Source organism: Cavia porcellus, unplaced genomic scaffold, assembly GCF_034190915.1.
Source record: "Cavia porcellus strain 051 isolate PalLab524CR breed Dunkin Hartley unplaced genomic scaffold, mCavPor4.1 scaffold_2, whole genome shotgun sequence".
Classification (NCBI taxonomy): domain Eukaryota; kingdom Metazoa; phylum Chordata; class Mammalia; order Rodentia; family Caviidae; genus Cavia; species Cavia porcellus.
The window spans coordinates 98,769,266-98,786,574 of NW_026947485.1; the positions used below are offsets into that span (position 1 = coordinate 98,769,266).

Consider the following 17,309-nt stretch of genomic DNA (forward strand, 5'->3'; position numbering starts at 1 on the left):
AACAAAAGCTCCCTCCTCTCCACCCCCCCCCCCAACTGCAAATGTTATGGAATGTGTCCAAACCGGGATTACATCACAGTCTGCCTACAATTCATGCTCTCGATCACCAGGTTCCAGCAGTCTGTGGCTGGGATTGCCCATGGATGCAGCTTGATATAGTAGGTGCCCACACCACAGGCATGTTGCCCTGGGCCTGATGAGCTGCCCAACTCTGATTCCCACTCCAGCTCCATCCAGTGCGGGAGTTAGTCTGGGCTGAGACCAGGCTGTCTGCATTCCTGGTTCCATCTGCCAGGGCTGTGGGCGGAACATCTCTCCATCTTTTTGCTTGTTTTACCAGATGCCTCCTCCTAATCTGACAGCACTTTGCCATGGGACATTTCTCTCCCAACATTCATCCTATTTTACTCTGTGATCGTCCTTTACTGCACTGACCATAGTTTGTAACTGGGGATTATCTGATTCTTCTCTGTCTCATGGAGCCATAAGCTTCAAGAAGGCAGAAGCCCTGCTTGTTTGCTCACTATTGCATCCCATAGCCTGACATCCTTTGATATCAGATGAATAAATAGTGAATCATTTTCTTCAATTACCTGTTTCTTAGTTATCAGGTAATATGTGAAGCACAGTCCTGCTATCTTATATTCAACAAGGCAAGAAATGAAATATGTCCTATGAACTTAAAATCTTATTCAGGGGTGGACCAAGCTTTTGTGGTTCTGAAACAATTTGGGAAATTGTCCTTATGAAAAAGGATGTAAACTATAAATATAAATCATTGTAGAGGCATATATTTAGAGTGATAAAAAGTCCAACTAATTAAAATATAAAAAGCTGATGAATATCACATATGGCATAAAGTCCAAAAATATTTACTAACTGGTCACCCAATGCATTTCTATAATTTTTTTCCTACATATTACCACTTCAAGAAATATATAACAATTTTATAATAATGCCTATGGCTAGAATATAAATTTTGTGATTTTACTAATATAGTTACTAAGTTATTTTCTTCATTCTAAAATTGTTAGGATTCTTATATAATTTTCTTGTTATATTACATAATAACTGCAATCTTTTAAAAAACTAATGAGTGCCACCAGAAGAAAGATTTGCACACTTGATTTTTTCTTAAATGTATCATTTAGTCTGCAGGTAGCAGCATGCTTGATGATGGGTTTCAAACTATAGGGAAAGTATAGAAGTTTTCTTAGAGCATCAATTTTACTTGTTATTGCAGACACAGAACCATTTTTGTATTATGACTAACACTGAAACATCAGAGAATAGAATGCAAGATGCATATTAATTTTAAAACTCAAGCACTAGACTTCAAAGGCTATAATTTTGAGCTAACAACTTGACATTTTAAAATGTAAACCAGGCATCCTGGATTTCATTATAGTTCCTCCATTTGGTTTTAGATATTTGAGTCCATGATTTTTTGTTCTTTTTCTTTATTATATAAGTGAAATTTAGAGCATACTTTTTGTTGAAGTAAACCATACAGAAAATTGCACATATGGTAAATATATGGCTTGTTGAATTTTCACAAAGTGAACTCACTCGCACACTTCAAACCCAGAGCAAGAATCAGAATATCGCCACCACTCAAGACCAACTCGGTGTTCTTTTTAGATTCTATTTTGATGCTGCCGAAATAACCACTGCCCTAACTTCCAATAGCATAAGTTAGTTTGCCTGTTTTTGAACTTATATATAGTTGCTTCTTGGCCTTTTGGTTAAGATCAGGTGAACTTAAATCTAAGTAAAACCAAACGGTATGTACTTGTGTGGAGCTGGCTTATTTTTCCCAATATTAATGTTTGTGTAGTTAATCTACATTGTCATACATAGTTGGAAATTCTTTTTTTCTCATTGCTACTCCATTGTATGCATAGACTACCATGAACTTACTTCACTGTTGAAAGACATCTTGATAATCTCCAGATTCCAACTACTATAAATAATATTTACAAAATTTTTTTCAAAAAAGTATTTATTTTTTTATTTTAAAGAGAAACCCCAGAAAAATCAATAAGCAAACAAATTAAAACAAACAAGAACAAAAACAAAAACTACAACAGCAGCAACAAAAACAATAGTGACTTAGGTTTTCAAAACAAGACAGGAATCCTACAATGGTTGCTATATAGCACATTGTCAAACTCAAAATAGATTCTCAGGTCACCAGACACAGGAACAAAGCAAAACAGTACAAAAGGAAACACTGGATTTCAAAAACCAAATAGAAGGAAATCACCCACAGTTGCTACAGTGCACACTGGTATCTTTCAAACAGATGTGCAGACCACCAGCCCCAGGCCTGCAAAGTCAATCAAACAACACAAGCATAGTTATTCTTTCTCCACCTAAGCTGCTATCCTCTCAGCCCCAGTTCCTCCGAACCAGCCCCCTGCCCCACTAGGGGGGCCTCACTCCCCTCATCTTCCAGTCCTCTTGGGGGGCTGGCCTGTGGGAAGGCATGGTTTGGCCTACCAATTCTCCTCCTGTTCTACATGGCTGCTGTTGGCCCATGGGAGGGCATAGTTTGGCTTCTTGGTTCTCTTTTTGTTCCCCCATTGGCTGTGTAAATAATACTTCTATGAGCATTTTGCCACATGTCTTTTGGTGGAGACACTTGTGCAGTTCTGTTGAGTATATACCTAGGGCAGTAGTGATGGTGTACCTATGGCATGCGTATTCAGCAGACCATTTGTTATCACTAGAAGCCCTGAAAGGTTCACCATTACTGATGCAGGGGTTTAATTGTTGAATTATTAAGTTTGTATGTGACCATCTTTGATTAGATATGACTAAACAGTTTTTAAAGTTTGAGTTTATACTCTCACCAACAATAGGAGAGTTATGATCGCTCTTTATTTTTGCTGATATTTGGTGTTTTTTTGTCTTTCTAATTTTAGACTTGCCAGTGTCTGTTTAGTGGCATCTCATTGTAGTTTTAGTTTGCCCTGGAATTTGTTTTTTTTTTTAAATTATCAACATCTTAGAAAGGATTATGCTTCACACCTTGGCTTTGATACTGAATAAATTTTTAGAATTATCATCAAATTTGGGAAGACATCTGTCAGTTTTTTTAATGTAAGGCTTTACAACTTTAGGGTGTTTCCCATGTGTAATATTCTGGCTGGTTAAACTATTGTACATTTTACAAGTGAATACCATGCAAGTATATTTAAAAAGAATAAAATCAATAAACTCATATGAAGTGATTTTCTATGATATATTGTATTAAATGTAAAAAGCAAATTTTCTCAGGAGACTGAGAATTCCTAAGGGTTTGAGGTCAACCTGGGCTACATAGTAAGTTCAAGGCCAACCTGAACTGCAGAGTGAGACCCCTTGTCAAAAAAAAAAAAAAAAAAAAAAAAACAAAAAAAGGGCAACTTTAGAGAGCACAGGAATATCATTCACAGGTATAAGGATGTGTGTGTTAACACACAAAATAAGCAGAAGAATAAAAAAAAATTAATGCAATACGATACAAGGTGAGTGGGAATAAATTTGAAAGAATAGGCATGAGAGTAAAACTTAAAGCTATCAAGATATAATTTTATTTTGCTGTTAAAACTGTGGTAGTAGTTTGCATATTCAAAAAATTTTCAAAGATGGAGAAATTCTATCATTCAATACAAACAAGCATTTTAACTTTTTTTTACATTACTGACAAATCACAAGAAGCAGTAATTCAACTATTTGAATATACTTTTGCTGCTCTATGTATTTACTGTATATTTTCTAAAAACAGACTAAGGCATACTAAACTTCATTTACTGGTGATGTTGGTACTATTTTGTGTCTATTATAAAATTGAGCACTGGAGGAAAAAATGCTGTTGGAAACCTGAATTCTCATTTTGGAAGAAGAAACATGTAAATGTGGAAAAGTAAAAATGTCATGTTGGATTTGTTGATCTACTGAAAATTCCTAGAAACAATGACTCTCCAGTAGGAATGAACAGACTTAGTGTATGAGATCTTAGCTTCTTAATGTATTTTCTATTAAAACAAAGTAGGGGGAATGGTTTAGTAGATAGGATGATTCCAGTATTGAGCAGGAGATTATAAGATAAGGCTGAAATGTTCAAGTGTGCCAGAAAATTGAGGAGATGCTTAAACATCTGTAAAGACATGTTACAATGACACAGGAGCTAACTTTTAGGATTTCCCACACATCAAATTTGGAACAGTTAGGAGCACCAGAAAGGAAATTGTTGCTGTTTTTCTAGTAGAGAGAACTAGCAGGTTCAGTAATTCAGTGATCAAACTTAATATCATAATTACGAGACATGTTGATATCATATGTCACCTGACAGTATGCAGTGGAAAATATACAGCATGATCTATGAGTTCTTTTTGCTAAATTCATGATTTTTCATTGAATCCTACATGATTTTTAAGGAAAAAGAAAACTAGCTAAGAAGATCATAAGCATACAATGGGGGAAATGTAAACGTGGACTATATAATAGGTAACATGATATTTAACTTTTCCATTGTCATGGTATTGGATTATGAAGAAGTCTGACCTGAGATCTCTTACTTACATTTATTTTATTTTTTATTTTTTAACTTTACAAAATTTTTACTTTAAAGAATAAAACCAAACAAAATAAAATGTAATAAAGCCAGTCAAAATAAAACAGTGCAAGTGTTATAGAACTTCAAAACAGGATAATAGGAAATTTACAATGGCTACTATAATGTTTCTTGTTATCTTCACAATAATTGCTTATACTATCAGACACAGTAAAATCAAAACAATAAAACTAAATAGAACATTAAATACAACAATTGGAACAAAGCTAAACAGAACAATATTGGATTTCAAAAGCTAAACAGAAGGAAATCTCCCATGTTTGCTATATTGCATACCTTATCCTCCTAATAGATGCTCAGACTACTGACCTTAGGCCTGCAAAGTCAGTCAAACCGTGCAAGCATTTAGTTGTTTTTGTACCTCAGTTGCTATCAACTTAGCCTGTCCTCTGAATGAGCAGGTTGCTTTTAGAAGAGAGTGTTCTTGATTCTCAGCCCGTATGCCCATCAACTCACAGGAAGGTTGAACTGGCCTCTCTCTTCCTGGGCCACGCATGGCTTGCATGGCTTACAGGAAGGGCAAGTTGGCTTCTTGTAATCCTCGCAGACCCAGCATAGCTTTTCAGACTCATAGGAGGGGCAAACTGGCTGTCACTTACATTTAATAAATGGGTCAACAAAAAATAAATTATATACAGGTAGATTGAAAAAAATGTGAAAAACATTTTAAGGGTTTGTTGCTCTTTCTAAAAATTTTTCTGTAAGTTTAAAATCTCTGAAATGGAGAGTTGGGGAAAATGATTTCAGGGCATTTCAAGCATTTGTATGTAGTATTTAATTCATCTAATCTATCTTACTACATTAAGGATACTGGTACAGCATTTTGTCATTGCATCCTCAATAGAAAATCTGTTAATATAATTCACAAAATCCATCCGAAAGAAGAATGGCTAAAAGGCATTTGATAAAATTAAAAATGTTTTCCTGTTTTAAAATCTTTTTAAATGAAGTAGGAGTATATAGATTTTTGTTACAGAACAATTATATGTATTTCATTTTAAATGCCAGCATTATGATTTAAGAGAGCAATACCTAGATGGATTCTCATTAAAGACAAGGTCAAGAAAATAATTTCTGTTGTCATTTTTTTGAGTGGTATAAGCTAAAACAGATAAGAAAAAAAGATTTGGAAAGGAAGAGATAACTTTTTGATTGTATGGAGATGGTGTAACTATTTAGCTAGAAAACCCAAGAGAACTGACAAACCTTTATTCATAATTATTATATGATATGTCCATGTAAAAAATTAACAGACTTGTGCATACAAAACTATGGAAATGAGATATTTTTGAATCTTTTTCCTCCTATTATAAAATAACTATACCCTGTGAGCCAACCAATGAATGTCAGTCTTATCTAGGAAGTAGAAAATACTTTCCATAAACTAGTTCTTTCCTAAAAGAGGAATATCACACTACAAAGTAGAGTGTGACATAGAAACAAAAAGTTAGGCTGTATGACAAAAAAGTACAGGCTGTATGACAGTAATGTATAGCATTAATGTGTTACAAGCAATGTTTGTTTAGAAATAGAAGCTAGACATGGTGGCACATGCCTGTTATCCTAGCACATGGAGGTTGAGGTAGGAGGAGTGTGTACATCCAGGGTGGGAAATAGTTTGAACCCTTGTTGCAAAAAAGGCAAAGGTGCTTAATATTAGAAAACAAATATTTACCATGTTGATGAGTAAAAAAGAAATATCTTTTGATAATTTCAATAGAAGCACAAGTCATTTGATGAAAGTCAACACTCAAATATTGTCAATACTCAAATATCAAAAATTGAGACTTTGAGCAAAACTAGAATTAAAACTTAACCTGATAAATGGTATATTTTAAAATATAATTTTATTTTTTTGTTTTAAAGTGCTTACAAGAAAACAATAAAAAATAATAATGATGCCCGACTTCAAAACAAGATGTTAGGAAATTAACAGTGGTTGCTATATTGTATATTGTTTTCTTCAAAATACTTGCTCAGATTATAAGCATGCAAAACAGATCAAACAATATAAGCACTCAGTCTCTTTCCATAAGCTAATAGAATTAATAGTACAATTATTTTAGCTATCTTGTGTGTATATACCTGTACATATTTTTCCCTTTTTAAAAAATTCTTCTCCATCCTAGTTGTTCTTTCCTTTTGAGCAGTTTCTTTCCCTTTCACAATTATCTATTATACCGTTTGGATCTTATTTGCTTTTTCAATTTCTTACACAAGGAAGATGATATAGTGTTTACATATGTGAGTATGATTTCACTTATGAGAATGGTTTATAGTTGCATCCATTTACCTACAAAAGCCTCAAATTTATGTTTATTTACGGCTGAGTAGTATTCATTGTATAAGAATAGCACATCTTTTTCATTCAGTCCTCAGTTGATGGACATTTGGGTTGTTTCCAAGATTTAGCTACTACGAATTGTGCTGCTATAAACATGGGTACACATATATTGCTGTGACATGATGTTTTTAATTCTTCCATGAAAATACCCAGAAGGAGAATAGCTGGGTTGAATGGGACCTCTATTCCTAGTTTTTTGAGGTATCTCCATACTGATTTCCACAGTGGTTGTACACTACACTCCCACCAACAATAGAGAAAAGTTCCTTTTCCCCCACAGCCCTACCAGCATTTGTTAATTCATTGATTTCTTGATGAAAGCCATTCTTTTAGGAGTGAGAAGGAATCTCAGTGTTGTTTTAATTTGCACTGAAAGACCAATAACATTGAACATTTTTCATAAATTTGTTTTCTATTTGTATTTCTTTATCTGAGAATTGTGTCTTCATCTCAGATGCCCATTTTGGGATTGGGTTTTTGAATTTTGGGGGCCTGATGTGTTAAAATTCTTTATATGTTCTAGACGTTCTTTCTCTGAGGAACAGTATGCTAAGATTTTTTTCTCTCAATTCATGGTTTTCTTTTCACTCTGTTGATTTCTTTTGACATAGAAAATCTTTGTAATGAGATACCAGTTGTTGATTCTTTGAAGTAATTCTTGTGCAGTTTGATTTTTGTTCATGAACTCTCTGCCTATCTCTAGTCCTCAAGATTTCTACTTATTTATCTTCAAGTAGATTTAATGTTTCGGTTTTGCTATTTAGATCTTTGATCCATTTTGAGTTTAGTACATGGTGATAGACAGGGTCTAGTTTTAGTCTTTGGCATGTGGAAAGCTAGTTTTTTGGCACCATTTGTTAGAGGCTATCCTTCTTGCAGTGAACATATTTGGCCCTTCTTTCAAAGATAAGGTAGCTGAGTGTATTTATAGTTGTATCTGAATCTTCTATTCTGTTCCATTGATCCTTAGGTCTGGTTTTTTGCTGGTACCATACTGATTTTATCATACTAGCTTTGTAGTAGAATTTCAGATCAGGGATTGTGATGCCTCCTGCCTTGCCTTTGTTGCTCAGGAATGCTTTTGCTACTCGAGGTCTCTTCTGGTTCCAGAGCATTTTAGGAATGTTTTTTATAGATCTGTGAGGTATGCTAATAATATTTTGATCTGAATTGCATTATATCTGTATAATATTTTGGGAGTATGGCCATTTTCACAATGTTTGTTTTTTCTACTCATGAACAAGAAATATCTTTCCATTTTCTGAAATTCTCTTCAATTTCATTTTTCAGAGTACCGTAATTTTCAATGTGTAAATCTTTTACTTCCTTTGTTAGAGTGATTCCTAAGTATTTCATTTTTTTTGGATGCTATTGTGAAGGGTGTAGTTCCCCTAATTTCTCAGTGAGTTTGTTGTTTATATACAGAAATGCTATTGATTTTTGAGTGTATCGATGATCTGTATTTCCATAGAATATGTAGCGATTTCACCCTTTTCATTCATCATTGAATGAATTTGAGTTTTTTCTCTCCTTTTTTTTATAAGGTTGGCTAGGGGTTTTTTCAATTTTATTTATTCTTTTAAAGAACCAACTCTTTGATTCATGAATTCTTTGTATTTTTTTTTTTTACTATCAATTGTATTAGTTTCTTCTCTGATCTTTATAATTTCTTCCCTTGTATAGACTTTGGGCTTGACTTGTTCTTCTTTTTCTAGACGTTTGAGGTGCAGCATTAGGTTGTTTATTTATGCTTGTTCTATTTTCCTGATGTGAGAATTCAATGCTATAAATTTGTCTGCTTTCATTGTGTCCCACATGTTCCAGTACATTGTATTTGCATTTTTGCTTGATTGTATATATTGTTTAATTTCTTCTTTAATTTCCTCTGTGGCCCATTGCTTGTTCAGTAGGGTGCTGTTTAATTTCCATGTGTTTATGGAGCTTTTGTGATTTCTTTTATTAATTTCCAATTTCATTGCGCTATGATCAGATAATATGCACGGAATAATTTCAATTCCTTTGCATTTACTTAAACATCTTCCATGGGCTAGTATACGGTCTAGCTTAGAAAACATCCCATGTGCAGCTAAGAAGTATGTGTATTCTGGTGATGTTGGGTAGAACACACTATACACATCTACTAAGTCCATTTGTTTACACATTTGATTCAGTTCTATCTTTGCTGATTTTTTGTTTGATTAGATGATCTGTCTCTTTGTGATAATGAGGTGTTAAGGTCCCCCGTTATAAATGTCTTATTGCTTATTTTTTATGTCTATTAATGTTTGTCTTATATAGTTAGGTGCTCACATATATAGTACATATATATATATGTATATGTATTTATGGTTGTTATGTCTTCTTCTTGAATTTTTTCCTAACAAGTATACAGTGATCTTTATCTCTTTTGATCATTCTTGGCTTGAAGTTCTCATTGTCTAAAAACAGAATCATTACCCTTGAGTTTTTATGGATTCATGTCACTTGAAGTATTGTTTTCCGTGCTTTGACTCCCTTTGAGTTAGATGTGTTTCTTTTTTTTTTTTCTACTATTGGTCACAAACTTCATTCAGATTTAACCAATATTTTCATTAATATCTTCTTTCTATTCCAATCCAGAGCAAGATAGCAAAGTCGTTTCATTTTCACTTGTCCCCCACGTGTGGTACTTTCTTAGCCTTTCTGTAATTTTTATGACCTTGACAGTCTTGAGAATAGTGTGTAAATATCCTGCAGGAGTATGCCTCAAACTGGTTTTGCTTTTTCTCATAATTAAGATAGGTTATGGAGTTTTGGGAGCATCCCATGAAGGTAAAGTACCCTTCTCATCATTAATATTAGGCAGTATGTGATATCCACTTGCTGTCACTGACATTAACCTTCATCGCATGATAAAGGTAGTGCTTTTCCTTTTTCTGTTTTCTGGAGGCAAGTCACTAAATTTAACGCAATCTCAAAGAGTAGGTGTGATGTCTATCTCTTAGGAAGAGTATTATATACATATTTATTTAGAAATGGATAATTCTTTTTCCAACAACCTTACTTCTGGTTTTCTTTTAAGAGCTTGTGGGAAAACAGCTTATGATGATTTTGGTTGTTCCTACCCATTCAGTTCCTTGTACAGTGGGAGTTGCAGCCTGCTCTTCAGTGGCAGGCTGAGAGCTCATCTTCAGTCAAGATTAGCAAGGGTTTCGGGTTTCTGCACAGTCTGTACCTTGAAATGAATAGCAGTATGCAAACACCACAAAGCTACACCACTCACCTATGAGTTTCTCTTTACATTCTTAGGAGAACCCAGAACAATGCAATATGGACTCCTCTCTGGGTAGTGTGGAAGGGTCTAGATACATTATTTGGAATTCTTTAAGGAAGATGTATCTCTTTCCCATTTAGTCAGTGATTTTTATAGTATGGACTCATGTGTGTTTTATATATTTATATTTTGTACTTTGGATTATAATCAATCCAGTGTTATGTTTTCTTTTGTGGTTGAAATCATGTCAGCATTAGTCACTGGGAATTCTTTTGGGTTGGCTATGTCTCTTTGACGTGCTTCTATCCTTTTCTGTTAAGCAGTTGTTTACTTGAAATACAACATATGTATATATATATTTGTTTCACCCATCTTGAGTGCACAAATGTTTTTAAATATTACAAAATTGTGCAAAAACCACAACTTATTTTAGAACATTTTCATCAGCACAAGGACTCATACCTATCTGCAGACAATTCCTGCTTTTACTCTAAGCCCATGCACCCAGGTGTCTGCCTCAGAGATTTCTTTTGGACTTTCATATAAAGAGAACCATATTTTATATGGCCTTTTCAACAGGCTTATTTTACCTATCAAATTGTTTTTGAGGTTCGTCTATATTTGTGGCTTGTATGAGTACTGCACTGTATGGATATGTTGTTTTAAGAAATTCATTTACCAGGTGTTGGTCACTCAGATTGGTTCCAACTTTTTTTGGACTAATATGAATAATACTGCTATGAACATTTATATAAAATTCTTTGAACACATTTTCATTTCTCTTCAGGTGGCATACTGACTAAAATAATGGATGACATGGTAAGCTTATGTTTAAATTTTTAAAACTTAGGTTTTTTATAATAACATAGTCATTGTAGTGAGCATGACATACTATCTCATTTTGGTTTCAGTTTCCTAATACATAGTGGCGGTACACATCTTTTCATATGCTAACCTGTTTGCATATCATCTTTGCTGAAATGTCTATTTGAATCTTTTGTCCATTTTAGAATTATTTGCCTTTTGAGTTTTAAGAATTATGTATATATTCTGCATACAAATCTTATGTCAGATACATGATTTAAAAACATTTTCTCTCAGTGGTTTGTCAATTAAATTTCTTACTGATGATTTCTGAAATGCAAAATTTTCATATTTTACTCTGTCTTATGAATTGTGCTTTTGGTACCTTAACTCTTTTCACAAATGAAGCTTGTCTAGGTTTTCTCCATGTTTCATGTAAATGTTTTAGTTTTATCCCTTACATTTAGGTTTCTGACTCATTTTGTTTTAATTGGATGCTGTGGTAAGGGACTTGATTAATATTTTTAGTTTTTTGCACCTGTAATCCAGATGTCCTAGTATTATTTGAAAAGATCATCTTTTGCCAGTGAATTGAACTGTGTTGGTACCTTTGTTCAAAATCAGTTGACCGTGCATATGATGGCTTATTCCTGGATTCTCTCCTGTTTCACTAATCTGTATTCCTATCTATAGATTAATTAACACTATTGAGTATTGTCACTGTATAGTAAGTTTTGAAATCAGGAAGTTTTCACTTCCAGAATTATTTTATGTATTCTGGATTCTCTGTATTTCTGTATAAATTTCAGGATCAGCTTGTCAGTGTTTCAAATAAGCACGTTATGACTTTTTCCAAACCAAGAACTGCATGCTTTTTTCTCTCATTAGCTATGTATTCTTTTATTATTTTAATTATATAAATTTGTAATGTATGATATTGATAACAATACATATATGCAATATATAAACATCAAATCACAGTAGTTAATATTTCCATCTCTGAATATTTTAAAAGCTTTTTTGATTAATATATTTTGCTGTCTGAAAAAATATAGATTAAAATCACAAAGAGATCTTACTAGAAACTTGATTTGATTTGGCAAATTTCTCCTTAAAATGCTCAGCACCTTTCTTACATTTAATTACAAGAATTACTTCTGTTGTGTTATATTTTCAAAATGTCCTAAAGATTTTAATCCTGATTAAGAACTTCCTGAAGAAATCTGAGTATTTATTTTCTAAAAAGTAAGTTCACAAGCAACATCTTTCTTCTAATTTGCAACTGCTGAAGTGCTCAGTGAATTTTACTATGGTCTGTTCTTTGTTTTTGAGTATGGAGTTAGTTTTTTGAACAGCTTTCTTTTTCATTATGGTTTTTTTGTGTAACTGTGGCCTTGCACCTATTGCTTTTGGCTGTATTCTGGTTAAATGGAGGAAACAAAGTTTTGTTCATTATCACTGCTACCTATCATTACAAGTGCTAGAAGAACTAGATTCATATTGCTTTTCAGAATGACAAGGATTATCAATATCTGATGTTTTAATGGTTTTACTTCATAACTGTACTTCTGAATGGTCACTTTGTTCTTCTTTAAATAACTAAAAATCAGGTTGTCTGTCTTCTTGAACCCATATTGGAGTTTTGGGAATTTGTGCTTCAAAGTACTTTTAGATGCTTTGTAACAAAAACTGGTACAAAAAGACTTTCTTTCAGTAATATCATGGACCTTAATAGTTTTGGCAGAAATTTTATATTTCTGTCTTAGTATGGTGCCCAGTTTCTTCTGATAGAAAGAATAACCACATAATTTGATAGCTGAACATTCAGCCACATAATTGCTGTAGTGAGCAGTTGTGATGAACTTCTCACATTCCACTAGGAATTCTTCTGTAATGTTCTCTTTTAATAGTTGTTTGATAATATGTAGAGCTTTTCTCTCAAACTCAATGTTCTTTTTAACAGCTGCTTTTCATTCTGCTTTCCTTTTAGAAGCATCATGTTGTCTCAAGGCACTAGTTTGTTTACTAGCTGTAGCCTTCAGGGAGGCACAGGCAACCTGGGCCTTAGGTCTATAGGATGCTGTGCGGTGCTGTCAGTCATGGGAAGTGTTGTCTGAGCTAGATGTGTTTCTTGTATATGGCATATTGTTGGACTTTGTTTTTTGATTCAGTCTGAAAATCTGTTTCTTTTGATTGGTGAAGTTTTTTTTAAATGAAAAACAATTTTTTTTTGAAATTGGTATAGAACTTCACAGCTGGTTACCAGGATAACAGTAATAGGTATCACAGTATATTTTGTTATCTTTACAATAGTTGTTCTTTCAATCACATATATCAAAATAAAATGAAATATAGAACATTATAGAACTTATCAAAACAGAATATTGAATAGAACAGTACCATTAATCAGAAGAGAGCAAAACAGTAATAAAAATATTTGCCTTTAAAGAGATGGTAGAAGGAAATCTCTCTTATTTGCTATGGTCAAACTCCCAGGAGATGCTCAGATTCTGGTTCCCATTTGCTAACAGGGGGACAGGAGAAGGTGGGTAGGGGAAGTGGGATGTTTGACTCTAGGCTGTGCACCGGTAGGTTCCCTATTGCTTAGCTGGTGTTGATATACTGGTGTGGATATACTGGTGTGGATCTCAGAAGACATTGGTGGTTTTCCCCCTCGAGGGGCTGTAGTCTGCCACACTGTAGCCACTTACCAGGGAGGGGAGCTGCTTGCTTGGTTTCCCAACCTTCCAAGTTCCAACATGGCATGGATCTCAGGAGACACTGGTGGTTCTCCCTCTGAAAGGGCTGCAGCTGGCTGGCCATACCACTGCCGCTTACCAGGGAGGCAAGCTGCTTACGTGGTTTCCCAGCATCCTAAGTTCCAACATGGCATGAATCTCAGGACACACTGGTGGTTCTCTTCCTGGAAGGGCCGCAGCCGGCCACACCACCACCACTTACCAGGGAGGCATGCTGGTTGCTTGGTTTCCCAGGGTTCTAAGTTCCAACATGGCACGGATCTCAGGAGCCGCTGGTGGTTCTCCCCCTGGAAGGGCCACAGTCTGCCACACCACCACCACTTACCAGGAAGGGGAGCTGCTTGCTTGGTTTCCCAGTGTCCTAGGTTCCAACATGGCACGGATCTCAGGAGCTGCTGGTGGTTCCTACCCCTGGAAGGGCTGCAGTCTGCCACACTGCTGTCACTTACCAGGGAGGGGAGCTACTTACTTAGTTTCCCAGTGTCCTCTCGATTGGTGAATTACATTAATGATTATAACCGATATGTATTGGCTTATCTTTGTCATGTTATCTTTATGCTGTTAGTCCCCTACTTTTCCCCTCTATTTAATTGTTTGCTCTGCTTGGTGGTTTCTTTTTGTTGTTGTTATTTGTTGTTATTTGAGTCATGGCCATTTTTATTTCTTTCTAGAATATCTTTCCATACTCTTTGTACAGTTGGTTGGGTGATCATGAAGTTCTTCAGTTTTTCTTTGTTGTGGAAGTATCTTATTTCTCCATTAATTTTCTTATTTTAAAGATAGTAAAATCCAACAAAACAAGACAGAACAAAGCCAATTAAAACAATGAGGCAAGGCCTGGCCATAGGTCTGCAGAGGAGGAGCTGGGCAGATCTGGGGTGCCCTCACTGGCCTCTCTGCGTGTCTGGAGGACTCTGGATTTCTGCGCCCAGACTGCTGGAGTTCCCTCAGGCTTCCAGGTGCAGTGAAGGAGAGAGGTGGGTTTGAGGCTTCCACATCAGCCTCCCCATTCCCGGCTTCATTTGGAGACCTGCTGAGCTCCCGATAGGTGGGCTGGCCCACACTACCAGCCTAGCCCAGCCTGTTTAGCTGCCGCGCCTGGCCATAGGTCTGCAGAGGAGGAGCTGGGCAGATCTGGGGTGCCCTCACCGGCCTCTCTGCGTGTCTGGAGGACTCTGGATATTTGCGCCCAGTCTGCTGGAGTTCCCTCAGGCTTCCAGGTGCAGTGAAGGGGAGAGGTGGGTTTGAGGCTTCCACATCAGCCTCCCCATTCCCGGCTTCATTTGGAGACCTGCTGAGCTCCCGATAGGTGGGCTGGCCCACACTACCAGCCTAGCCCAGCCTGTTTAGCTGCCGCGCCTGGCCATAGGTCTGCAGAGGAGGAGCTGGGCAGATCTGGGGTGCCCTCACCGGCCTCTCTGCGAGTCTGGAGGACTGTGGATATCTCTGCAACCAGGGAGGGTCCACAGGTTCCTGAAGCACTGCGGCCTGTGGTGAGTACCCTAACCCGGCTACGATTGAAGAACTGTGGAGCTTCCAAGGGGCAGGTGGGCGCACAGTGTCCCTGAGGCCCAGCTTGTCTGGAACTGCGGAGTTCTGAGCAGGCAGAGGAGGGCCACTGGTTCTGTAGGCCTAATGGCTTGGAGTAGCGCGGCGCCAGAGTCCCAGTAGCTCCAAACATAGAAGGGGATTTTCAACAGATCCTGAGGAAGCTTTCAAATAACACTTGAAACACAGAAATATAGGAAAATGACAAAACGAAAGACCAAATTACAACCTCAAATCTCCAGCCCATCTCAAGAAACCCTAGGAGCGATGTATATAGAAGAAAATATATCCCATTCACCTCATATATCGGACACAATAGCCACTGAAATTGACAAGCAACTCCAGGAAGCTTTAAAGAAATTCAAACTCGAAATAATCTCCCAGATAAAAGAAGAAATGATAAAAGAAATGAAAGAGATTCTAAATATATCTAAAGAAAACACAGATAAAAAATTGGAGGAACTAAACAAAAAGATAGAATCCCTAGACGAGCAATATAAGAAACAAACAGAATACATAATGCAGATGCACAGAGATATACAGGAAATAAAAAACTCCACTGAAAGTTGTAAAAACCGCCTTAATGAAAGTGAAGATAGAATTTCAGACCTTGAAGACAGGATTGCAGCTAGTGAACAGGAAAGGAAAGATCTTTTGAAAATAACAAGGAACCAGGAAACAACAATTCAACAACTGCAAGACGATGCAAAGAAGAATAACATAAGAATGATAGGGATTAATGGAAGAGAGGGAGACAACATGAAGGATGTCAGGAGGATATTTAGAGAAGTAATAGCTGAAAATTTCCCAAGCATGAGATCAGAAACTGACATCAGGATCAGTGAAGCATATAGAACTCCAAACAGTCATAACCAAAATAAAACTACACCCAGACATATAATAGTCACCATCCCAGAAATCCAACACAAGAATAGATTATTAAAAGCTGTCAGAGAGAAAAGACAAATCACTTATAAAGGAAAACCTATCAGAATCACAGCAGACTTCTCAGCACAAACGATAAAGTCAAGAAGAGCATGGAGTGAAGTATTCCAGATCCTAAAGCAAAATGATTTCCAACCGAGACTGATATATCCTGCAAAACTATCATTCAAAATAGATGGTGCAATACGATACTTCCATGACAAAGAACAGCTGAAGAACTTCATGAACACCAAACCAACCCTGCAAAAAATATTGAAAGACAGTTTAGATACACAAAGGAAAAAACCACTAAGCAAAGCAAATAATTAAACAGAACCGAAAGATAAAGATGCAACAGCAGAGAGATAACATTCCTACAATTAACCAGCATTTAACAGTAATAACCATTAATGTAAATGGTCTCAATGCACCAATCAAAAGAAACAGACTAGCAGAATGGATCAAGAAACAAAATCCAACCATATGCTGTTTACAGGAAACCCATCTAACCCAGAAAGATACTCACAGACTGAAAGTCAAAGGATGGAAAACAATTCTTCATGCAGCAGGAATCCAAAAAAAGGCAGGAGTAGCCATTCTGTTTGCAGACAACGTGAACTTTAAACCAACAATGATCATAAAGGACAAAGAAGGTCACTACATACTCGTAAGGGGAAAACTCCAAGAGGAAGAGATAACTATCTTAAATATATACGCACCAAACTCCAGAGCACCCAGTTATATAAAACAATTATTAACAGAAATGAAAACTCAAATTATCAGTAACACAATTGTAACAGGAGACCTTAATACACCACTGACACCAAGGGACAGATCAACCAGACAGAAAATGAGCAAAGAAATAACAGAACTGAATCACACCTGTGAACAAATGGGTTTGATAGACATATACAGAATGTCCCACCCAACAACATCAGAATACACATTCTTCTCAGCAGTACATGGATCATTTTCTAAAATAGACCATATATTAGCTCACAGAACATATTTAAGCAAATGCAAAAGAGTTGAAATCATCCCTTGCATATTATCGGA

The 17,309-nt window shown here is 35.9% G+C and overlaps 1 protein-coding gene and 1 pseudogene across 1 annotated transcript in view; one reads left to right on the plus strand and one right to left on the minus strand.

Annotated features, from left to right (window-relative positions):
- Fank1 (fibronectin type III and ankyrin repeat domains 1) overlaps positions 1-17,309 on the plus strand; it is a 159,462-nt gene that overhangs the window by 60,174 nt on the left and 81,979 nt on the right. The gene's annotated exons all lie outside the window — the stretch shown is intronic.
- LOC100735705 (putative RNA polymerase II subunit B1 CTD phosphatase RPAP2) overlaps positions 12,085-17,309 on the minus strand; it is a 37,822-nt pseudogene continuing 32,597 nt past the window's right edge.